Genomic DNA, 25,434 nt, shown 5'->3' with positions numbered 1-25,434 from the left:
AGATGATGAGGCCGTCCCATGTTTGTCAAGTTACAACTGGGAGAATCACTCCCTTCACCTGCACGGTTGTTTGGTGGAAAAGCTGAGCTAAGATCGAGTAACAGCTTCTGCTGATACTCCTGCATACGTGCGTCCCTTTCTATGGGTGGAATTATGTCACAAAATTTGGACTTGTACCGGAGATCTAATAGTGTGGCAACCCAGTAGTCATCATCACTTCTAATTTTGACAATACGAGGGTCATGTTGGAGGTAGTGCAACAAGAAGGCACTCATGTGTCTTGCGCAGCCATGCGGACCAAGTCCACGCTGTGTTTGTGGCATAGAGGTGCTAACCGTTCTTTCTTCCTCTGACATCTCCCCCCAACCTCTTTCAACTGAAATTTGACCAAGGTCCCCCTCATCTGCTGAGTCTTCCATGTCCATGGACAGTTCGTCCTCCATATCTTCATGTCCTCCTGCACCTTCCTCAACATCTCGCCTGCTACCATGCGCCCTTGTTGATCCCTGTCCCCCATGGTCCCATGCCTGCCGCGTTGGTGATGATGAACGTCTGGACCTTGGTGATGTTGTTGTGTCTTGCGCATATGAATCCTCCTGTAGTTCCTCCCCTTCCTGTTGTCCCACCCCCTGACTCCGAATAGTGTTTAGCGTGTGCTCCAGCATGTAAATGACTGTAATCGTCATGCTGATAATGGCATTGTCAGCGCTAAACATATTCGTCGCCATGTCGAAACTGTGCAGAAGGGTGCATAGGTCCTTGATCTGAGATCACTCCATTAGGGTGATCTGCCCCACTTCTGCATCTCGTTGGCCCAGGCTATACATCATGACGTATTGCACCAGGGCTCGCCGGTGCTGCCACAGTCGCTGTAACATGTGGAGAGTTGAATTCCAGCGTGTCGCCACATCGCATTTCAGGCGATGAACCGGCAGGCCGAAAGACTTCTGGAGCGATGCAAGTCGCTCAGCTGCGGCGCTTGAACGGCGGAAGTGAGCACTGCAGACAGTTTCCGTGCCCTGGTCAGAAGGCCATCTAGGCCGGGATAGTATGTTAAAAATTGCTGGACAACAAGGTTCAACACGTGAGCCATACAATGCAGTGTGTCACCTTGCCCAGGCGAAGGGCCGCACCCAGGTTTGCAGCATTGTCGCACACGGCCTTACCAGGCTGCAGGTTGAGTGGAGACAAGCATTTATCAAAATCAGTCTCCAGAGCTGCCCACAACTCAGTCGCTGTGTGACTCCTATTTCCAAGACATGTCAAGCTAAAGACCGCCTGATGCCGTTGCGCTCTGCTGCCAGCATAGTAATGAGGGGTGCGTGATTCCTTCTGCGCAGTGAGAACGCTGGTGGCCTGACCAGGCAGGCTTGGGGCGGAGGTGGAGGACCCAGATGAGGTGGAGGATGCAGAAGCAGTGGCGGAACTTGGACAGACAGAGGATTGACACACAAGTCGTGGGGACGGCAAGACTTGTGCAGCAGACCCTTCACCATCTATCACCATAGTTACCCAGTGGCCAGTCAGCGACATGTAACGTCCCTGTCCATGCTTACTGGTCCAAGTATCGGTGGTGAAATGCACCCGTTCACACACAGAGTTTCTCAAGGAAGCGGTGATGTTGTGTGCGACATGCTGGTGTAGCGCGGGCACACCTTTCTTAGAGAAGTAGTGGCGACTAGGCATCTGGTACTGGGGCACAGCGACAGACATAAGGTCTCTAAAATCCTGTGTGTCCACTAGGCGGAAAGGCAGCATTTCTGTAGCCAACAGCTTACAGAGGGATAGAGTCAACCTCTTCGCTTTGTCATGGGTCGCAGGAAGTGGCCTTTTATTTGACCACATCTGAGGGACAGAGATCTGGCTGCTGTCTGTAGACGGTGTTGAGTAGGATGTCCCTGGAAAAATGCAGCTTTGTGAGGAAAGTGCAGGCGGAGACATGATGTTGCCTTCATCCAAAGTTGGTGCTATCGATGTCTGAGAGAGCTGTACACACTCACTTGTTTCCCCTTCCAAAACAACTGACGACCTACCAAGCAAACTGCCTGTTGCGGTTACAGTGGTGGAAGTTGTGGGTGGAAAAACAGGTGTGACAGCTGTCCCCACAGTCCTAGAAGATGACGAGCGCGCGGATGCCCTGGAAGGGGCAGGCGGTGGATGGTTGGCTCCGCTAGGCCGCATTGCAGCACGGTGAGCTTCCCACCAGGCCATATGATATTTATTCATGTGACGATTCATGGAAGAAGTTGTCAAACTGCTGAGGTTTTGACCTCTACTAAGATAACCATGCCAAATGTTACAGATCACATAATTTGGGCGATCTTTTTTTATGTCAAAAAAGGACCAGGCTAGGCAAGGCTTAGAGGCCATGCGACCTGTTGATCCACCCCGAATAATGCTCAGAGGCAGAGTGGTGGCTGAGGATGCAGTTGTAGACGTGCTACCAGTGCTCCGACTGTGTCCAGGAAGGCGCAAGGTTACTTCGACGTCGGTTGCATCCTCCTCCACCGCCTCTGTTGACCTCCTCGAGTGTCTGACTGTGGGTTGACAGTAGGTGGGATCTAGAACTTCATCATCAATTGTTGTGTTTGCACTCCCCTCCCCCTCAGACCGAGCCTCTTCTTGCCCTGACCGAATATTTAAGTTGTCATCCCAATCGGGTATCTGCGTCTCATCTTCATCAGTATGTTCCTCATTGCCTATAACCACAGTTGTTGGAAAGGCAGCATTTTGGTAGCCAACAGTTTGCATATGATGAAAGTCAACCTCCAAACCATGTCATGCCCTTCTAAAAGCATGTAAAACACAGCGAGGGGACTCCAACCACAGTCTCCCTCGTTTCCACTAACTGGGCCACACACACCCCACTTGACTGGCATCGGTTGAGCCCCCTTTTGAAAAAGAAAAAGATGCTTTGCATGAAGCACTCTCAAAAATACGCTTGCCTTTCCCGTCCCCTGGCTGACCCAGGGGAAGAAAAGTCCTCTGAGAGCCATGACTTGTTCATCTTGGTTCTTTTAGAGACACAGCGAGGGGACTCCAACCACAGTCTCCCTCGTTGCCACTAACTGGGCCACACACACCCCACTTGACTGGCATCGGTTGAGCCCCCTTTTGAAAAAGAAAAAGATGCTTTGCATGAAGCACTCTCAAAAATACGCGTGCCTTTCCCGTCCCCTGGCTGACCCAGGGGAAGAAAAGTCCTCTGAGAGCCATGACTTGTTCATCTTGGTTCTTTTAGAGACACAGCGAGGGGACTCCAACCACAGTCTCCCTCGTTTCCACTAACTGGGCCACACACACCCCACTTGACTGGCATCGGTTGAGCCCCCTTTTGAAAAAGAAAAAGATGCTTTGCATGAAGCACTCTCAAAAATACGCTTGCCTTTCCCGTCCCCTGGCTGACCCAGGGGAAGAAAAGTCATCTGAGAGCCATGACTTGTTCATCTTGGTTCTTTTAGAGACACAGCGAGGGGACTCCAACCACAGTCTCCCTCGTTGCCACTAACTGGGCCACACACACCCCACTTGACTGGCATCGGTTGAGCCCCCATTTTGAAAAAGAAAAAGATGCTTTGCATGAAGCACTCTCAAAAATACGCGTGCCTTTCCCGTCCCCTGGCTGACCCAGGGGAAGAAAAGTCATCTGAGAGCCATGATTTGTTCATTTTGGTTCTTTTAGAAACACAGCGAGGGGACTCCAACCACAGTCTCCCTCGTTGCCACTAATTGGGCCACACACACCCCACTTGACTGACATCAGTTGATGCCCCTTTTCAAAATGAAAAAGATGCTTTGCATGAAGCACTCTCAAAAATACGCTTGCCTTTCCCGTCCCCTGGCTGACCCAGGGGAAGAAAAGTCATCTGAGAGCCATGACTTGTTCATCTTGGTTCTTTTAGAGACACAGCGAGGGGACTCCAATCACAGTCTCCCTCGTTGCCACTAACTGGGCCACACACACCCCACTTGACTGGCATCGGTTGAGCCCCCTTTTGAAAAAGAAAAAGATGCTTTGCATGAAGCACTCTCAAAAATACGCGTGCCTTTCCCATCCCCTGGCTGACCCAGGGGAAGAAAAGTCCTCAGAGCCATGACTTGTTCATCTTGGTTATTTTAGAGACACAGCGAGGGGACTCCAACCACAGTCTCCCTCGTTTCCACTAACTGGGCCACACACACCCCACTTGACTGGCATCGGTTGAGCCCCCTTTTGAAAAAGAAAAAGATGCTTTGCATGAAGCACTCTCAAAAATACGCGTGCCTTTCCCGTCCCCTGGATGACCCAGGGGAAGAAAAGTCATCTGAGAGCCATGATTTGTTCATTTTGGTTCTTTTAGAAACACAGCGAGGGGACTCCAACCACAGTCTCCCTCGTTGCCACTAATTGGGCCACACACACCCCACTTGACTGACATCAGTTGATGCCCCTTTTCAAAATGAAAAAGATGCTTTGCATGAAGCACTCTCAAAAATACGCTTGCCTTTCCCGTCCCCTGGCTGACCCAGGGGAAGAAAAGTCATCTGAGAGCCATGACTTGTTCATCTTGGTTCTTTTAGAGACACAGCGAGGGGACTCCAACCACAGTCTCCCTCGTTGCCACTAACTGGGCCACACACACCCCACTTGACTGGCATCGGTTGAGCCCCCTTTTGAAAAAGAAAAAGATGCTTTGCATGAAGCACTCTCAAAAATACGCTTGCCTTTCCCGTCCCCTGGCTGACTCAGGGGAAGAAAAGTCCTCAGAGCCATGACTTGTTCATCTTGGTTCTTTTAGAAACACAGCGAGGGGACTCCAACCACAGTCTCCCTCGTTGCCACTAACTGGGCCACACACACCCCACTTGACTGGCATCGGTTGAGCCCCCTTTTGAAAAAGAAAAAGATGCTTTGCATGAAGCACTCTCAAAAATATGCATGCCTTTCCCGTCCCCTGGCTGACCCAGGGGAAGAAAAGTCCTCTGAGAGCCATGTCCACATTGTCAGTGGACAGACATGTGTGCTTATCTGCCAGCAGACCCCCAGCAGCACTGAAGACAGGTTCCGAGAGAACGCTGGCTGCAGGACACGACAAGATCCCCAAGGCGTACGTGGCGAGCTCAGGCAATTTATCAAGATTGGAAGCCTAAAATGAGCAGGGCTCAAGTTGCACAATAATGGAATCGATGTTTCCTTGCATATACTCATATATCTGTGTCTCCTCCTCTTTTTCCTTGTCCAGCTCTTTTGTTTTCACATGAGTATATGTCCTTGTCACTTTCCCATGTGTTGTGAGTTGTTTGTGACCTTTTGGACACCTTTGAGGGTGTTTTCTAGGTGTTTTTCTGTGTTTGTGATTGCCTGCCATTGTTTCCTATGCAGTTCGAGTTCGGTTCGTCGAACGTTCGACGAGCCGAACTCGAACGGGACCCCCGTTCGGCGAGCCGACCTCGAGCCGAACCGGGACCGGTTCGCTCATCTCTAGTCACTACCAACATGGTCATATTAATTCTTACTTGAAGCCCATGTTGCAGCGAGACTTCATTACAGCACTACCAGAACAGGGCTTGGAGCATATTGCAGAAAATATACTGTCCTACCTGGATGCTCGATCACTGTGTGCTACAGAACTCGTATGCAAAGAATGGCAAAGGGTGATTTCAGAAGGCATGCTCTGGAAGAAGCTCATTGAGAGGATGGCCCGTACTGATCCATTGTGGAAGGGCTTATCAGAAAGAAGACAGTGGGATCAATATCTTTTTAAAAATAGACCTACTGATGGTGTGGCGCCCCTGACCTGGTCAGGCACCACTGAGTACTGCACCCATGCTGGGGACAGTACAATACAGGTAATCCAGAAGGCTGACCGAGGTGTGACTACACAGGCGCATAGTGATCAGGTCTCACACATGTACCTATGAGAGGACCCCTGGGGATCCCAGGAGGGGGAAAAGCCTTCACCTCCACTGGAATAGTGGAGGGGGCCAAAAGCCTCCATCTCCTCTCAAGGGGTGTGGTAAGAGAGCCTGGTTGCTAGGTGGCGTAGGCAAGAACAGGAGAGGAGGGCAGTGAGCCGGTTCAGTGCAGAGTCCAGGGAGCTCCGAGAGGAGCTGACCCCTACCCCTGGGGCTGTTGCAGTCTGACAGCGTCCGCGCAGTGGCTACCGACGGGGGAGAACGGTCACCTAGGAGTGCTACCCGAAACCCATCTCCAGCTAGAGAGAGAGCACAGAGTGGGAAGTAAGGAGACTGCTAGGGAGTACCAGGCCCAAACGGGCGGCAGATCCCGGAGCGGGGATAGATCCACCTTTCCCTGCTAAACCTGCCGGTGTGGGGCCCTCAAAGCCCACACCACAACACCTAAAAGCCGCAGCCACGTAGCCACAGTTAGGGCCCATAGTTCACAGGAGGCAAGCAGCTGGAGTGATCTGGCCCAGGCAACAAGCAAACGGCAAACGAAGGGGAGAGAGGCTTCAGCAACTTCCCTGGGTGACCCCCATAGGGACTAAAAGTCGGGGTTACCCCAAACCACCAAGGGCTAAGGAAGGCGAGTTGGTAGTCACCATCAGAAGTCAGCCTGAAGGATACCTGGTTCCCGCCTGGTTCATCCCAGCTACGCCCGGGTTACTCACCCTGCCACCTGAAGTGAGTAAAACCCCTGAAAGACATCCTGCGTGTGTGGAGTTATTCTGCGCCTTGTGGTACTACGCACCTACACAGGGCCCTGGGGCTTGCCTCACTCTCAGGAGGCTATTCCAACTAACTGCACTCACCATCAGCCCCAGGCGTCCCTCAACCTGCAGTGGCGGTCACCACTGACCGCAATACTGAGAGTGGCGTCACGACAAATAGAAGATTCCCTACCTGTGACAAGATACAGCCGAGTGGAGTCCCTGAAGGTAATGCACCGACACAATGCATGCGGGGCTTCACATCTGGCGTCACGAACAGGATAAGGACTAGACCTGTTCAGACAGGTGACCATGTGCCTGGGCGGTCCGCTTGAAAAATTGGAAGCGCCGCCATATTGCCACCATGAAAAGCGCGCTGAAAAACAACAGCAGCCCGCGCTGGGAGAAGTTACCGCCCACGAAGAGGTGTGGCTACCCAGAGATCCCCTGCAGAGTTCTGACCTCGCTTGTGAAGAGAGCGGAAGCGTCCAGAGACGGCGGAACGGAAAAGAAGCCAGCAGCTTGTTGTTAGAGAGAATGGCGTCTGAATGCAGAGACCCAGAGCCAGGCTCCGCTGCCTGGTGGTGTCGGGAGCTCGCCGAGTTCTGTGAACAACTGGAGGCCAGGGTCGGAAGGCTGATCAGAGCGGGACGTGCGGAGTTCCTGGGAATGACCGCGGCGGTTCAGGCCTATGAAGAGAGAGCCGCGCGCCGAGTGCCAGACCGGACGGCGACGACTCAGACCCCGATGCTGCCACCGATGGGTGAGTCCAGTGATGCCCCTGCCAGCGCGAGTGCCCCGACCCCTGCTGCCACGTCCGCGGTCCCTGAGGAGGCGTCCGGCGCGGCGACGCTGAAGCAGGCCGCAGCCACGCCCGGTGCAGCCCGCCAAGCTCAGGCCGCCGCAGCGATGCCCTGCTCGGCCCACCAAGACCCGGTCCCTGCAGCAACGCCCAGTCCGGCCCGCAGAGAACCGGCTGCCACCGCGACCCTCATCCATGCCGCGGGTGTGAGGCTGACCCAGGCCGCCGCCATGCTAGGCCCGGCCCGCCGAGACCCCGCCGCAGCAGCAACGCTCGTCCGCGCCGCAAGTGAGGTGCTGAACCAGGCCGCAGCCACGCCAGGTGCGGCCCGCCAAGCCCAGATCGCTGCAGCGACGCCCAGCCCAGCCTGCAAAGACCCCATCGCAGCTGCGACGCCGATCCAAGCTGCGCCAGAAGTGCCCATCCAGGCCGCCGCCATGCCAGGCGCGGCCCGCCAAGATCAGGCCGCCGCCATGCCAGGCGCGGCCCGCCAAGACCAGGCCGCCGCCATATCGGGCGCGGCCCGCCAAGATAAGATTGCATCACCATTTCCCCCGGCCTGCAAGGCCAGAGCAGCCACCGCTCCCCAGTCCAAGGAGGTCCCTGCTAGGAAGTCCCTGGTAGGTGAGGACCCCGCATACTGGCAGCTGAAGGCTGACCTGGAGGCCAAGTTCCCACAGGAGATGGTGGACCGGTACATGCTACCCCCGCATACCCCCAAGAGGATTCCGGCAACCCCTGCAGCAACCACGCCAAAGAGTCCCCCGCCTGGGCCTGCTGATGAAAGTCCATCCCCAGCACTGCCACCAAAGGAGTGCTCAGAAGAACTAAGGGGGAGGGGAGGCCAGGAAGCTGAGGAGCTGACTCAGGAGCCACCAGCAGTGGATCCATACCCAGAGCCAGAGATGTTGCCATATTCTCGCTGGGATGAAGAGGAAGACTTGTCCAGCAACCTCACCTGGGAGCCTGCCAGCAGTGAAGCAGCCACCCAGCAGAACCCAGCCCGTAGGACACGGCGCCGCAGTAGAACCCAGTCTTTCCCTGCACCGCAGTCCCCAGAGCAGAGAGATGACATAACGGCCAGAGACCTAGAGGAGAAACGGTTCCTGAGAAGAGCCAAAGCCCAGGTCAGAGGACCCCTTTGTCGAGGAGTAGTGGAAGATTTTAGCCTAAAATCAGGATACGGATTCATCGTTGCACCTGGTATAAAGGAAGGTATCTTCGTCAATAGAAGAGACGTGAGAGCTCATTTGCCCAGAGGACATCCTGGAAGAAACTTAAAGATGGGAGATTCAGTGCAATTTACAATGCATCAAGGAGAAAGAGGGTGGTATGTGCTCGACGTAGCACCATGTACCAGCAAACCCTACAGCCATCCCATGCTGCAAGATAAAGAAACAGACACAGGAAAAGAAACAGATGAAGACAGAGAAAGAAAAGACAAGGAACCTACTGATGAGACTACCACTGATGACGACAGAGAGCGAGAAAGCAGCAGGTGCCGCAGCCCTACAGGCCCAAGCCCTGGTGAGGAGGAATCCATGTAAATAACATAAGAAATACAGCAAGTTACCAGTTTTGAAGTTTTTGCAACGTTTTAAAGTTTAAGTATGTGCCCACATAAACTAATGTGAGAAATGAACCTTAAGGCTATGAACTGGCTATAGCCACAAACTCTCGCAGTGTAAATAGTTACACCAGAGGGCACCACCACCACCAGAGTCAGCCTGTTTAGGGGCTTGGTTCGTCTGCAACCAGGGGGGCACGTCCGTATATAGGGCCTTGGCTTACCTGCAACCAGAGAGCATGCCTGTTTATGGGGCCTGGCTCTCCACCACAAAGAGGGTACCTGGTCAGCACCAACTGTGAAGGCCGCCTCCGGATCCTGCCAGAAGTGGCTGAAGGCGCGGCTTCACCCGGCCAGGTATGCCCTGAAGACCACCAGCCCATAAAAGCCGCCTCTACATCCTGCCAGAAGTGGCTGAAGGCGCGGCCAACGTGAAAGGGTTTGGGTGGGTTAACGGACTTGTGGGTGGAGGGTGGTGATGTATGGTACCTGGTGCTTTTAAAAATGTTTTACTGTTTTATGCATTTTAAAATGTTGTCTTGCAGCCCGAGGACGTGCTGGTGATAACTAAGGGGGAATGTGGCGCCCCTGACCTGGTCAGGCACCACTGAGTACTGCACCCATGCTGGGGACAGTACAATACAGGTAATCCAGAAGGCTGACCGAGGTGTGACTACACAGGCGCATAGTGATCAGGTCTCACACATGTACCTATGAGAGGACCCCTGGGGATCCCAGGAGGGGGAAAAGCCTTCACCTCCACTGGAATAGTGGAGGGGGCCAAAAGCCTCCATCTCCTCTCAAGGGGTGTGGTAAGAGAGCCTGGTTGCTAGGTGGCGTAGGCAAGAACAGGAGAGGAGGGCAGTGAGCCGGTTCAGTGCAGAGTCCAGGGAGCTCCGAGAGGAGCTGACCCCTACCCCTGGGGCTGTTGCAGTCTGACAGCGTCCGCGCAGTGGCTACCGACGGGGGAGAACGGTCACCTAGGAGTGATACCCGAAACCCATCTCCAGCTAGAGAGAGAGCACAGAGTGGGAAGTAAGGAGACTGCTAGGGAGTACCAGGCCCAAACGGGCGGCAGATCCCGGAGCGGGGATAGATCCACCTTTCCCTGCTAAACCTGCCGGTGTGGGGCCCTCAAAGCCCACACCACAACACCTAAAAGCCGCAGCCACGTAGCCACAGTTAGGGCCCATAGTTCACAGGAGGCAAGCAGCTGGAGTGATCTGGCCCAGGCAACAAGCAAACGGCAAACGAAGGGGAGAGAGGCTTCAGCAACTTCCCTGGGTGACCCCCATAGGGACTAAAAGTCGGGGTTACCCCAAACCACCAAGGGCTAAGGAAGGCGAGTTGGTAGTCACCATCAGAAGTCAGCCTGAAGGATACCTGGTTCCCGCCTGGTTCATCCCAGCTACGCCCGGGTTACTCACCCTGCCACCTGAAGTGAGTAAAACCCCTGAAAGACATCCTGCGTGTGTGGAGTTATTCTGCGCCTTGTGGTACTACGCACCTACACAGGGCCCTGGGGCTTGCCTCACTCTCAGGAGGCTATTCCAACTAACTGCACTCACCATCAGCCCCAGGCGTCCCTCAACCTGCAGTGGCGGTCACCACTGACCGCAATACTGAGAGTGGCGTCACGACAAATAGAAGATTCCCTACCTGTGACAAGATACAGCCGAGTGGAGTCCCTGAAGGTAATGCACCGACACAATGCATGCGGGGCTTCACAATGGCCCACCAAACTCATTTTACAGATCACTTTATCCCAAAATAATTGAAGATATTGAGACAATAGAAGCTAACTGGAGATGCGGATGGCATAATCTCCAGAGAATCCAGTGCCGTTCTGAGAACAGCAAAGGGATTTGCCATACCTCCCAACCGTCCCGGATACAGCGGGACAGTCCCTCTTCTGAGCCTTTGATCCCGGGTCCCGCCCGTGAGGCTGTTTGTCACGGCTCCACCCACCCACTGTAGCCCCGCCTCGCTGTTTCTCCCTTCTACTATTCATTACAGAGCCGAGCGCGCACCTACTCCTGTGACTGCTGCTGAGGTATGAATCACCCCCTGCAGCAGAGCGACCCCCCTGCAGCAGAGCGACCCCCCCCTGCAGCAGAGCCCCCCCCCCCTGCACCAGAGCCGACCCCCCCCAGTCCCGGAGCCTGCGTTTGTCTGCAGCTGTTCTCTGGTTCCCCGTGTGCGGCTTCTCACTGCTGCAGACACGCGGGGAGTCAGGAAGCTGAGGAGACCGTGCAATCAGCACTTATCTCCTGCAGATAGCAGTGACAATAACCTATGCAGAGTGACATCTGCAGGCTTCTATTACCGATCAGTGGTCTCCTGCCTGTGGAGCTGCTGGGTCCTAGCTTCCCAACAGCTTCAGCTCTGCTTTATCCTGGCTCCCCTACCAGTTAAAGGGAACATGTCAGCAGAAATTTCACAATACAAGTAAAAGATTCCCCTCTCCAGCTCCTGGGCTGCTTCTAGAAAGGTTCCTGTTGCTATTGTGCCCCCTTTGAGACCTACAAAAATACTTTATGAAGTCTTACCTTTTTGTATGCAAATGTGTTTTTATGGTCACGGGGGCGGGCTGTCTGGCGTCCGTTATTCCCCCTCCTGCCGCTTTACGCAGTCCCCCATTGCTCATTTACATACACAAGGACGCCTTCCTCATGTAACTGTCCTCCCGAAGTTTTGCGCATGTGAACGCTTTTTCAGGTGATTGCGCAGGCACGAGATTATGGGCGGCGCTGTGATTGTCATCAGCAGCGTTAACCAAGTACCCGCCCATAATCTCGTGCCCGCACTTTTCCCTCTGACTCCACCGTTATGCGCAAGTGCTGGCCATATGAACCATGTTACCTATTACTGCTTGCACGAGATTATGGGCGGGTACTTGGATGACTTTGCTGATGACAATCACAGCGCCGCCCATAATCTCGCGCCCACGGTAATAGGTAACATGGTTCATATGGACAGTGCTTGCACATAACGGTGGAGGCAGAGTGAGAAGCGCGGGCACGAGATTATGGGCAGGTACTTGGATGACGCTGCTGATGACAATCACAGCGCCGCCCATAATCTCGCGCCTGCGCAATCACCTCAAAAGCGTTCACACTTTGCACAGTGCTCAGTCCCGCGAGAGTGGCACTGGGCATGCACAAAACTTCAGGAGGACAGTTACATGAGGAAGGCGTCCTCATGTATGGAAATGAGCAATGGGGGACGGCGTACAACGGCAGGAGGGGGAATAACGGACGCCAGGCAGCCCGCCCCCGTGACCATAAAAACAGATTTGCATACAAAAAGGTAAGACTTCATAAAGTATTATTTTAGGTCTCAAAGGGGGCACAATAGCAACAGGAACCTTTCCAGAATTCATCCCAGGAGCTGCAGAGGGGAATCTTTTATTTTTTTTGCTAAATTTCTGGTGACAGGTTCCCTTTAAAGGGAACCTGTCAGGTGCAATCTGCACTCAGAGCCAGGAGCAGTTCTGGGTGTATATTGCTAATCCCTCCCTAACCGTCCCTGTATACACTAGCATAGATAAAGGCATCTATAGAAAAAGTATTTTTAAAGAGCTTATATCTTATGCTAATTAGCGCGGGGACTAGTCCCAAGGGCGTTACTTCACTTGGCTAGTCGGCTCATATAGCGTGTTAGTACTCACACAGGGGCGTAATAACATGCTAACATGCTATGCGAGCCGACTAGCCAAGTGAAGTAACGCCCTTGTGACTAGTCCCCGCGCTCATTAGCATAAGATATAAGATCTTTAAAAATATTTGTTCTTGATCTCTTTATCTATGCTAGTGTATACAGGGACGGTTAGGCAGGGATTAGCAATATACACTCAGAACTGCTCCTGGCTCTGAGTGCATATTGCACCTGACAGGTTCACTTTAAAGGGAACCTGTCACCAGATTTGGGGCCTATAAGCTGCGGCCACCACCAGCGGGATCTTATGTACACATTCTAACATGCTGCATACCTCCCAACCGTCCCGGATACAGCGGGACTTTCACGCTTTACGTTGTTTGTCCCGTTGCCACGGGCGGGACGGCCGGCTCCCGGGCTCCGCCCACCCACTCTCTCTCCGCCTCCCTGCTTTTCCCTCCTACCATCCTAGTAGACGTGGCATAGAGAGGAGCGCTGCCTGTGCTGCTGCTGGTACAGTAAACTAATCTCCCCAGCGCTGATTTCCCTCCCTCCCCCCTCACCCCCGGCCGGAGCCTGTCTGTGCGGTCGGCCGGCCGCCTGTCTGTGCGGTCGGCCCGCCACCTGTCTGTGCGGGCGCCCCCCGCCGCCTGTCTGTGCGGGCGCCCCCCGCCGCCTGTCTGTGCGGGCGCCCCCCTGCCGCCTGTCTGTGCGGGCGCCCCCCTGCCGCCTGTCTGTGCGGGCGCCCCCCTGCCGCCTGTCTGTGCGGGCGCCCCCCTGCCGCCTGTCTGTGCGGGCGCCCCCCTGCCGCCTGTCTGTGCGGGCGCCCCCCTGCCGCCTGTCTGTGCGGGCGCCCCCCGCCGCCTGTCTGTGCGGGCGCCCCCCTGCCGCCTGTCTGTGCGGGCGCCCCCCTGCCGCCTGTCTGTGCGGGCGCCCCCCGCCGCCTGTCTGTGCGGGCGGCCCGCCACCTCATTGTGTGGGCGGCCGGCCGCCTCTCTCTGCGGGCGGCTGGCCGCCTCTCTGTGCGGGCGGCCCGCCGCCTGTCTGTGAAGGCGGCCGGCCGCCTGTCTGTGAAGGCGACCGGCCGCCTCACTGTGGCTGCCTGCGTGTCCGTGCTGGAGGCCCGCCGGCTGCCTGCGTGTCCGTGCTGGAGGCCCGCCGGCTGCCTGCGTGTCCGTGCTGGAGGCCCGCCGGCTGCCTGCGTGTCCGTGCTGGAGGCCCGCCGGCTGCCTGCGTGTCCGTGCTGGAGGCCCGCCGGCTGCCTGCGTGTCCGTGCTGGAGGCCCGCCGGCTGCCTGCGTGTCCGTGCTGGAGGCCCGCCGGCTGCCTGCGTGTTTGTGCTGAATGGGTGTGGATGGGGAGTGGATATGGGCGTGACTGTGAAATGGGTGTGGTTAGGGGGCGTGGCCTAAAAATTTGCCGCGGCGCGCTACGCGCGCCGCAAACTTTGTCCCTCTTTTCCTTCTTTAAAAGTTGGGAGGTATGGATTTGCTGTCTTCAGTATGATGATAAGATAATCAGTGGACTGCGGGATACCTCTATTAAGATATGGGACAAAACCTCATTGGAGTGTCTAAAAATCCTAACAGGACATACTGTGTTTACAGTATGATGAGAGGGTCATAGTTACTGGTTCTTCGGATTCCACTGTCAGAGTTTGGGATGTGAACAGTGGGGAGGTGCTAAACACCCTCATCCACCACAATGAAGCAGTACTTCACCTTCGATTCTGCAATGGTTTAATGGTGACTTGTTCTAAGGACCGTTCTATTGCTGTCTGGGATATGGCGTCTCCTGCAGATATCACACTGAGGTGTGTTCTGGTTGGCCATCGCGCAGCAGTTAATGTTGTTGATTTCGATGATAAATATCTTATATACAGCATTCTAACATGCTGTATATAAGAGCCCAGGCCGCTGTGTAGAACAAAAAAAACACTTCATAAAACTTACTTAACGGTCGCACAGTTGGCCATATGGGCGTCTCCGTTGTCCGATGCCGGTGCCGCCTCTTTTGGCCATCTTTGTTCTCTTGCCGCAGTGCATGACGCGTCCAACGTCATCCACACTCGCCGGCATTCATCTCCTGAGAAGGCGCACTTTCATCTGCCCTGAGAAGGGCAGATCAAAGTATTGTAGTGCGCCTGCGCAGGACCGGCGAGTGTGTATGACGTAGATGCATCATGCACACAGGCTTCAGAAAGAGGACGAAGATGGCCGAAAGAGAAGGCGCCGGCACCGGAGAACAGAGACACCCATATGGCCAACCGCGTGACCGTTAGGTAAGTATTATAAAGTGTTTTTTATGTTCTCACAGCGGCCTGTGATCTTATATACAGCATGTTAGAATCCTGTATATAAGAGCCCGGTGGTGGTGGCCGCAGCTTATATGCCAAAAAAGTGGTGACAGGTTCCCTTTAAATGCTTTATAAAGAGGACAATTAAAAAAACAAAAACTCACCAAACCCCGGACGTAATATACCACTGAGCAAATACAGAGGTATAGGGATATGTATGAAGAAGCGTATATACATGTATGAACATAATGAACATGCCAAAAAAAAATCTTCCTTTTTTTTGTTTTTTCTTCTTCCTTTCCTCTCCCCTCCCTTCCTTTTGTCTTACTTTCCCTCCCTTCATTTTTTCCCCTTCTTTTCTTTTTTCCCTTCTCTCTTCTTTTTTGCGCAAAAATCATATAGTACTAAACCAGAACATGAAGTCAATAATGTTCATATAGAGATGGAGAAAACAATTGTTCTTCTGAAGATTCAAAAATAAATACACCAAGACAACAATATGCCAAATATATCTTATGTGCAGATCCAAAAATTTCAATGTTGCAAAGTACTGGGCTAAGTCACACAGAAAGAATTAAGGTGCTCCTCAGAAGACCGATACTTGCTCAACAATGATGAAGCCAGGAGTCTTTGGTCACTCTTTTTAAAACTCCCCAAAAATGTTTTGTGAGGCCCTCCTCTACGTGTCTTCCATGGTGTATTGCAATCCCTCATTTAAATGTTGCCCTAATTGACTGCTTGGCCTGGAAATGTTTCCTTTTAGGCTTGTGGACGTAGAGGCTTTCCACAAGCTCAGGGTGGGGGTTGTTTCTCAGTACTTATTCCCCAGTCACGACTATTTCTCCCAGTGTGCCGTCTCCGCCTTAAACAAACATGTGTCCCATAACATCATCTGTGCCCTGACCAACACAGTTACTGGGTAGGTCCACTTAACCACCGACACGTGGTCAGTTGCTTGTGACCAAGGAAGCTTAATTTTCCTGGGTGACCCTTGTGCAAGCCGGGACAGAGTCGGATGCAAGAATGGCTCATGTGTTACTGACGCGTAAGATTGCGGGTCCTAGTCCCATCAGGGTTTCACCCACCTCCTGCATTAATTTCCACCCCTCCTCCTCCTCCTCCACCATATCAACAGGGTGATCATGCGACCCTTCCTCTTAACTTTTCAAGGGTGTGTATGATGTCTGTGAGGTAGCGCGGTCGGCTGCGCAGCAGAAGACACGGGATCCAGGCATATAGGTTCACAGCACACGGTGTTTTATCTCCAAACAAAAATCCACAGCAATATACATGTCTCTCCAGCAGAGACTCAGGGAGTTGTGATCACTCCCTCACACCCGGCACACCTGCCCCTCGTTCCTGTTTCCATTTAACCCTTCCTTCAGCCTGTAGGGAAACAGCATTAACCCTAGAGTGGATTTACTTTCTATCATGGAGTGAGCACAACCGGGGCGAGACATACCGGCCGTCATAGATAACCCCGGTCACAGTCTCACATACCCCCCCCCTCAGTTCAAGCGTGCGGGGTTGAACTCCCGCCATCAAACACGGGCCGCGGGACAAGGCATCGGCGTTGACCTGCAACCTACCGGCCCGGTGTTCAACCGTAAACCGGAAGTTCTGCAGAGAAAGGAACCACCGGGTAACCCGGGCATTCCGTTCCTTGGCGGACCTCATCCAGACCAGCGGAGAGTGATCAGTCACCAAGCGAAACTGCCGTCCCAGCAGGTAATAGCGTAGGGACTCCAAGGCCCATTTAATCGCCAGGCACTCCTTCTCCACTACGCTATAATTCCGCTCGGGAGGGGTGAGCTTCCTACTCAAGAAGGTGACGGGGTGTTCCTCCCCCTGAACCACCTGAGACAGCACTGCCCCCAGGCCGACCTCAGAGGCGTCAGTCTGTACTATGAACTCCTTCCGGAAATCAGGGTTGACCAGAACGGGTTGTCCGCACAGGACCCCCTTCAGGGCCCGGAAGGAGTCCTCGGCCTGCGGAGTCCAGCGCACCATGACGGACTTCTTGCCTTTGAGAAGGTCCGTCAAGGGGGCTGATAGTCCCGCAAAATCTCTTACAAACCTCCTGTAGTACCCCACGATACCCAGGAAGGCCCTAACCTGCTTTGTGGTCAGGGGTCTAGGCCACTTCTGGATCGCCTCAACCTTGTTAATTTGGGGCTTTATCACTCCTTGGCCTATCACGTAGCCCAAGTAGCGGGCTTCCGTGAGTCCCAACGCACATTTCTTGGGATTGGCTGTCAATCCGGCTGTTCGAAGCGCGTCCACCACCGCTTGTACCTGTTCCAAGTGGGTCTGCCAATCGGGGCTGTAAATAATGATGTCATCAAGGTACGCTGATGCATACGCCTGGTGGGGTTCCAGCACTAAGTCCATCAACCTCTGGAACGTGGCCGGAGCGCCATGTAACCCAAAAGGCAAGACAACATAGTGGAAGAGACCCTCCGGCGTAACAAAAGCGGTTTTCTCCTTGGCGGACTCCGTCAGTGGCACCTGCCAGTACCCCTTGGTCAGGTCGAGCGTGGTAAAATATCGCGCCTGTCCCAGCCTATCAATCAGCTCATCCACCCGGGGCATGGGGTAGAGATCGAACTTGGATATTTCGTTCAATCTCCGGAAGTCATTGCAGAACCTTAAGGAGCCATCGGGTTTTGGTATTAGGACAATGGGACTAGCCCATTCACTCCGGGATTTTTCGATGACCCCCAGGCGTAGCATTGTCTTCACTTCTTCTGATATGGCTTGTCTTCGAGCCTCCGGCACGCGGTATGACTTCAGGCGTACCTTCAGGTGGGGCTCGGTGACAATGTCATGTCGTATCAGACTGGTCCTACCCGGCAACTCGGAGAAGACATCGGGGTTCTGCTGAACCAGCCGTCTGGCCTCTCGCCTCTGTTGCTTGGTGAGGGCTTCTCCGATCCTTACTTCCGGTTCGTCCTCTCCGGAGGTCGCTGAAGCCGGGAGTGAACGACCCGAAGAGGAGGGAGATGGGGGAAACTCAACCATCAGGCTTTCCCGTTCCTGCCACGGTTTTAATAGGTTGACATGGTATATTTGTTCAGGTTTCCGCCTACCGGGCTGCAATACTTTATAGTTGACCACCCCGACTTTTTCCTTTATCTCGTAGGGGCCTTGCCACTGAGCCAGGAATTTACTCTCCGCCGTGGGGATTAATACCAACACCCGATCCCCGGGTTTAAAGGTCCGCACGGTGGCTTGTCTATTATAGCGGCCGCTTTGCGCGGCCTGAGCCTCCTGTAAATGCTCCTTCACAATTGGCATGACCGCGCTTATGCGGTTCTGCATTCCTAAAATGTGTTCAATCACACTTTTATGGGGGGTGGGCTCTTGCTCCCATGTTTCCTTTGCCAGGTCCAACAATCCCCGGGGATGTCGCCCGTATAACAATTCAAAAGGCGAAAACCCCGTGGATGCCTGTGGCACCTCTCGGATGGCAAACATCAAATAGGGAAGCATCATATCCCAGTCCTTCCCGTCTTTGGAGATCACCCTTTTTAGCATGGTTTTCAGGGTTTTATTGAATCGTTCTACTAACCCATCCGTCTGAGGATGATACACAGACGTACGCAACTGCTTGATCTGGAGTAGCCGGCATAGTTCTTTGGTCACTTTAGACATGAATGGGGTCCCCTGATCCGTAAGGATCTCCTTGGGCAACCCCACCCGGCAGAACACAGAAAACAACTCCCGAGCTATAAGCTTCGCCGCAGTATGTCTGAGAGGTATCGCCTCTGGATACCGGGTGGCATAGTCAACGATCACTAGGATGTGTTGGTGCCCTCGAGCAGACTTTACGAGGGGCCCCACCAGATCCATCCCTATCCGTTCAAAAGGGACTTCTATAATGGGTAACGGCACCAACGGACTGCGAAAGTGGACCAGTGGTGCGGTAAGCTGACACTCCGGGCAGGTTTCGCAGAACCGTTTTACCTCCCCAAAGACCCCGGGCCAATAGAACCTTTGCAATATTCGCTCCTGCGTTTTCTTGACCCCTAGGTGGCCACTCATCAGATGTTTATGAGCCAAGTCGAGGACCCGCCGGCGATACGGCTGGGGCACCACCAACTGCTCCACCCCCACGCCCCGTATTTCATCTACCCGGTAGAGTAAATCCTGTTTAAGAGCGAAATGGGGGTACCTTACCTGGGCACCGGGCAGCTGGGCCACCCCGTCAATTACTAACACCCTATTCCGGGCATGTATTAACGTAGGGTCCTGGAGTTGGGCTGTCCCAAACGCATCCGGGGATGCCTCCAAGTCCGGGATGGGCTCGACCGTCTCAGCCTCTCCTGCCAATACCTCTAGGGGCGACCTATCGGGTTCACATTCTGTCCCTATCATGGGGACCCCTACGGCAGGTGTCCCGGATTCAGGATTGTAGGGCTCAGGCCCCGGACTGACCAATATCGGAGGGGACCTAGGGGTTCCCTTCCATAAAGTCCAAAAATAGGGCAGATCCCGTCCTAGGATCACGTCATAAGGAAGAGTGTTAAGCAGTCCCACCTCATGTTGCACCTGACCGCAAGGTGCTGTGATGGTGACAATCCCCGTGGGATAGTCTCGGCGGTCCCCATGTATGCAAACCACCCCCACGGTACGTCCTGTGGCCTTTACTTTAGCCCTCAAGGTGGATCGCACAAGGGTCACTAAGCTTCCGGAATCCAACAATCCTGTAACCGGACATCCATTCACCTGTATTTGGCACAAGTGGGGCTCAGTCTCTGGGGGAACCAGGTCAGCGGTACACACCACCTGAGCATACATTGAACCCCGCCGGGTAACCCCACAATCCATGGGCTCCGTGGTCAGGGGACACTGGGCTTCCATATGTCCCACGCGCTGGCACCGCCAACATCTAATAGGGAAGGAAACCCCCTTGACAAGTTGTCGTTTAGGGTACATGGCCTTCCGGACCTCAGGAACGGCGGGCGCGGCCTCAGCCAGGATGGTAGCGGACTCCTGTACCGGTGTCGGCGGTGGGTCCTTGGCCCTAGGCTTGGAGGGGCCGGACCGACGGGCGGTACGCAAAGTCTCAGTGTCCCGTATCAAGTCCTGCGTAGCCACATGCCGCTCTACCAGGGACACTAATTGGTCCAGGGTACTCGGGTCACCCTGTCCTACCCACCGTTGAACGGTGACGGGTAAAGTGCGCACAAAACGATCCACTACTACCCTTTCCACCATTTGCGCCGGGCTCAGAGTGTCAGGCTGCAACCACTTTTTTACAAGATGTAATAAGTCATAGGCCTGGGAGCGTACGGGTTTGGCTTCCTCATAGAACCACTGATTTACCCGCTGAGCCCGTACATAGGTATTCACCCCCAACCGAGCCAGTATTTCGGCTTTCAGGGTCACATAGTCAATGGCGTCCTCGGTACCGAGGTCCAGGTACGCTTTTTGGGGTTCCCCCGTCAGATAGGGCGACAATACCTCAGCCCACTGGGGGGTCGGCAGCTTTTCCCGCTCGGCCACCCGCTCAAACACTGCCAGGAACGCTTCCACATCATCCCCCGGGGTCATCTTTTGCAACGCTTGTCTCACCGCTTTCCGGACGCTGCCGTCGTCACCCGGTCCCGGGGTTGTTGCTGCCGGTCCGGCACGGATTGACTTGGCCAGGAGAACCATCTGTTCTTGGTGCCTTTTTTCCTGCAATTTCAAGGATTGCTGGTGCTGTTGCTGCTGTTGCTCCAACGTCCGGAGCAGGTGGGTATTCACCTGTTGTTGCTGTGCATTAGCCTCTTGTTGTTGTGCATTAGCCTGAGCCAAATGCCTTAGTATGTCCTCCATGGCGTCGCTGGGTTTGGGCCGTAGTATAGCTGCTTGAATCCAGGACATGTGCTACCGGATCACCAGAAAAGGAAGTACACCTCACCGGGCTGGCATGCCCGCCGATTCTCCACCATATGTGAGGTAGCGCGGTCGGCTGCGCAGCAGAAGACACGGGATCCAGGCATATAGGTTCACAGCACACGGTGTTTTATCTCCAAACAAAAATCCACAGCAATATACATGTCTCTCCAGCAGAGACTCAGGGAGTTGTGATCACTCCCTCACACCCGGCACACCTGCCCCTCGTTCCTGTTTCCATTTAACCCTTCCTTCAGCCTGTAGGGAAACAGCATTAACCCTAGAGTGGATTTACTTTCTATCATGGAGTGAGCACAACCGGGGCGAGACATACCGGCCGTCATAGATAACCCCGGTCACAGTCTCACATGTCCTTCTTCCTAATTTTTAGAGGCCTACCTTGAAAGATCTCTTACATATATGTTTACATCTCAGGTATAAATGTTTATACACTGGGAACGGAAAGAATTCAGACCCCTTTAAATTTTTCAATCTTTGTTTCATTGCAGTCATTTGATAAATTCAAAAAAGTTCATTTTTTTCTCATTAATGTACACTCTGCACCCCATCCTGACAGAGAAAAAAACAGATGTAGAAATGTTTGCAAATATATTAAACATGAAAAACTGAAATATCACATGGTCACAAGTATTCAGACCCTTTGCTCAGACACTCATATTTAAGTCACATGCTGTCCATTTCCTTGTGATTCTCCTTGAGATGGTTCTCCTCCTTCATTGGAGTCCAGCTGTGTTTAATTAAACTGATAGGACTTGATTTGGAAAGGCGCACACCATATAAGACCTCACAGCTCACAGTGCATGTCTGACCAAATGAGAATCATGAGGTCAAAGGAACTGCCCAAGGAGCTCAGAGACAGAATTGTGGCAAGGCACAGATCTAGCCAAGGTTACAAAAAAATGTTTGCAGTACTCAAGGTTTTTAAGAGCACAGTGGCCTCCATAATCCTTAAATGGAAGACGTTGGGGACCACCAGAAAACTTCCTAGACCTAGCCACTGAGGAATCGTAGGAGAAGAGCCTTGGTGAGAGAGGTAAAAAAGAACCTCAACATCACTGTGGTTGAGCTCCAGAGATGCTGTAGGCAGATGGGAGAAAGTTCCACAAAGTCAACTATCACTGCAGCCCTCCACCAGTCAGGTCTTTATGGCAGAGTGGCCCGACGGAAGCCTCTCCTCAGTGCAAGAGATATGAAAGCCCGCATAGAGTTTGCAAAAAAACAGGAAGGACTCCCAGACTATGAGAAATAAGATTCTCTGGTCTGATGAGACGAAGATAGAACTTTTTGGTGATAATTCTAAGTGGTATGTATGGAGAAAACTAGGCACTGCTCATCACCTGCCCAATACAATCCCAACAGTGAAACATGGTGGTGGCAGCATCATGCTAAGGGGGTGTTTTTAAGCTGCAGGGACAGGACAACTGGTTGCAATTGAAGGAAAGATGAATGCGGCCAAGTACAGAGATATCTCGGAAGAAAACCACTTCCAGAGTGCTCTGGACCTCAGACTTGGCCGCAGGTTCACCTTCAAACAAGACAATGACCCTAAGCATACAGCTAAAATAACAAAGGAGTGACTTCATAACAACTCTGTGACCATTCTTGACCGGCCCAGCCAGAGCCCTGACCTAAACCCAATTGAGCATCTCTAGAGAGACCTGACAATGGCTGTCCACCAACGTTCACCATCCAACTTGCGGAACTGGAGAGAATCTGTAAGGAAAAATGGCAGAGGATCCCCAAAACCAGGGGTGAAAAAATTGTTGCATCATTCTCAAGAAGACTCATGGCTGTACTAGCTCAAAAGGGTGTTTCTACTCAATAGCAAAGAGTCTGAATACTTATGACCATGTGATATTTCACTTTTTCTTCTTTAATAAATTTGCAAAAATTTCTACATTTCTGATTTTTTTCTAAGATGGGGTGCAGAGTGTCCATTAATGAGAAAAAAATGAACTTTTTTGAATTTACCAAATGGCTGCAATGAAACAAAGAATGACAAATGTAAAGGGGTCTGAATACTTTCCGTACCCACTGTAAGCCTTTGCACTTATTGCATTGATTTTACCAGTGGAGGAGTCCCACAATTTTAAAACTGACTAAAAATGTTTTCTGAGGCCATCCACTACATGTCTTCCAGGGTGTATTGCAATCCCTCCTTTAAATAAATACTTTGAAATAGAGCAAGAGATGGCCTGGCTATTAAGGCTATGTTTTATGCTAATTAAAAGCTGATTTTTACAGTACCAGCAAATTCTAGGAGATTCCATAAATGTAATGCACACAATTGGTTTTTTTTTCCTGACTGAAATGGGAAAACTGCTGTGTTTTTGAAGATGGAGCATGACAATCCTTTCAGAATTTTTGAAGTGTTTTTTCAACATTGAAAGCAATGAGAAAGTGTAAAACTGCAGCAAAAATGCTACTTGTGAACATAGCCTAAGGGGTGGAGGAGGCGGTGGATTTTTTTTCACTTTTTTAATTTGCCTTATATACATGGAAAGAATGTTTTCTAATATTTTTTCCTATAAACTTCGGTTTTGTATGCTTTATTGTCACTCTGTAAATGTGGCATAAATAGTCTGACAACATTGTTCCCTGCAGTGACCTGGGTGTCAGAGATGCGTCCAGGCATCTTCACCAGACTGTTTCCATTTTATCTGACCTTTGATTCTATTTGTTTGATCAATTTTACTGCTCCCCCAGACCTCCTGGGAGGGTCTGATGGAAAAATACCAGAGTTTCCCATTGACTTCCATTATACAATACATGCCCTTATTATCTCCCGCCTGGATTATTGCAACCTCCTGCTCTGTGGCCTCCCTTCTAACAGTCTTGCACCCCTACAATCTATTCTAAACTATGCTTCCCGGCTAATATACCGGTCCCCCCCGCTACTCCCTGACCTCTCCTCTCTGCCAATCCCTTCACTGGCTTCCCATGGCCCAACGACTCCAGTTCAAAACACTAACCATGACATACAAAGCAATCCACAACCTGTCTCCTCCCTACATCTGTAACCTAGTCTGCCGGTAATTACCTGCACGTAACCTTCGATCTTCCCAAGATCTCCTTCTCTACTCCTCTCTCATCTCTTCCCACCATCGCAACCAAGATTTCTCCCGCGCCTCCCCCATACTCTGGAATGCTCTGCCACAACACATCAGACTCTCTCCTACCTTGACAAGCTTTAAAAGGAACCTGAAGACCCACCTCTTCCGACAAGCCTACAACCTGCCGTAACCCTCAGTCTGATATACTGCCGCACAATCAGCTCTACCCTAACCTACTGTATCCTCACCAATCCCTTGTAGACTGTGAGCCCTCGTGGGCAGGGACCTCTATCCTCCTGTACCAGTCTGTGCCTTGTATTGTTTATGATTATTGTACTGGTCCCTATTATGTATACCCCTTTCACATGTAAAGTGCCATGGAATTGATGGCGCTATAATAATAAATAATAATAATAATAATACTTTTTTCTTGAATCGAGCCTGTCCAAGCATCCAGTCTGCTCGATTCAAGTACCGAGCACTTGAACATTTTAGTGTTCGCTCAACGCTAAATCGCCAACTATCTGATACTGATGGCCTACTTATATGCAATTATTATCAAAGTACTGTACAAATCCCTACTCCTGAGCTCCAACACAAAATTCTTGAGCACACCTGCAGCCTACTTACACAGTTACTGACTATCAGTTCCTCACTCTGAGGCACCAGTTTCCTCACCATATGTAGGAGAAAGCCTATTCACTTACAGGAATCATCATATCTACTCACCTCTGGTGGGCAGCTAATCGAAAAACCAATCTGGGGGATGGACTTATGAGATGGTGGAGGCTTCCATCCACAAGATGTCTCTGTTGGCACTGGCAAAAATACTGTTTGGTAACTCTGGTGGCACAGTTAGTTCTGGGGAAAATCAAAAGCGTGAGGATATTTGAGACTGAGCTCCATCCATATCTCAAGAACTCCATATCCTGAAGTTCTGTGACTGTACGAAGTATCGTAGAGGCCTGTCCTATTTCCAGAGACATTTGCCTAAAAAGAAGAGTGCCTTTTTGGAGACAACTATGGTTGGATGTAGAATTGAACTCCCCAGAATATTGACTGAATGACCCAAGAGGAAGGCCTAATCTATTATCCGCACTTAGTGCCAGATTAATCACCGCTTCTTTGGTAATTCATCTAATGGTTGACCGTATTTCTGCAACCCTTCCTGTGAGGAAGAGACAGTCGGTAAGTCCTGAGGTCAAAGAAATTTTATCTACCTCTATCTTCAATCGTATCTCCATTTGACGTGACTCCTTGAGTGAGGATAAAAAAGGTGGATAGAGAAAAAATAAGTTTGTGAACCTTTGTGCTGCACTATCGACTGTCCAGCTAGTGTACTCATCAATTTACTCTGTTCCTAATTTATTAATTTCTTTAGCTGCTGCACTACGCAGAGGGCCAGGTTAGGTAAATTGCTGAGTCATCGCCTAAGACATCCCAGGTCGCTTGTGCAGCCAGGGCTGCCACTAGGAATTTCAGGGCCCCATACTGGCAAAATTTTCG

General features: G+C 52.2%; 1 pseudogene; it reads left to right on the top strand.

The window, feature by feature from the left end:
• The window catches only part of LOC142254390 (F-box/WD repeat-containing protein 11-like), a 35,623-nt pseudogene extending 21,044 nt beyond the window's left edge, over nt 1-14,579 (top strand).
• The last annotated feature ends 10,855 nt before the right edge of the window (nt 14,580-25,434 follow it).

The sequence above is a fragment of the Anomaloglossus baeobatrachus genome, chromosome 10 (assembly GCF_048569485.1).
Source record: "Anomaloglossus baeobatrachus isolate aAnoBae1 chromosome 10, aAnoBae1.hap1, whole genome shotgun sequence".
Classification (NCBI taxonomy): Eukaryota; Metazoa; Chordata; class Amphibia; order Anura; family Aromobatidae; genus Anomaloglossus; species Anomaloglossus baeobatrachus.
The sequence above is the reverse complement of the archived record's forward strand: the minus strand, read 5'-3'. Positions and strand labels throughout refer to the sequence as shown.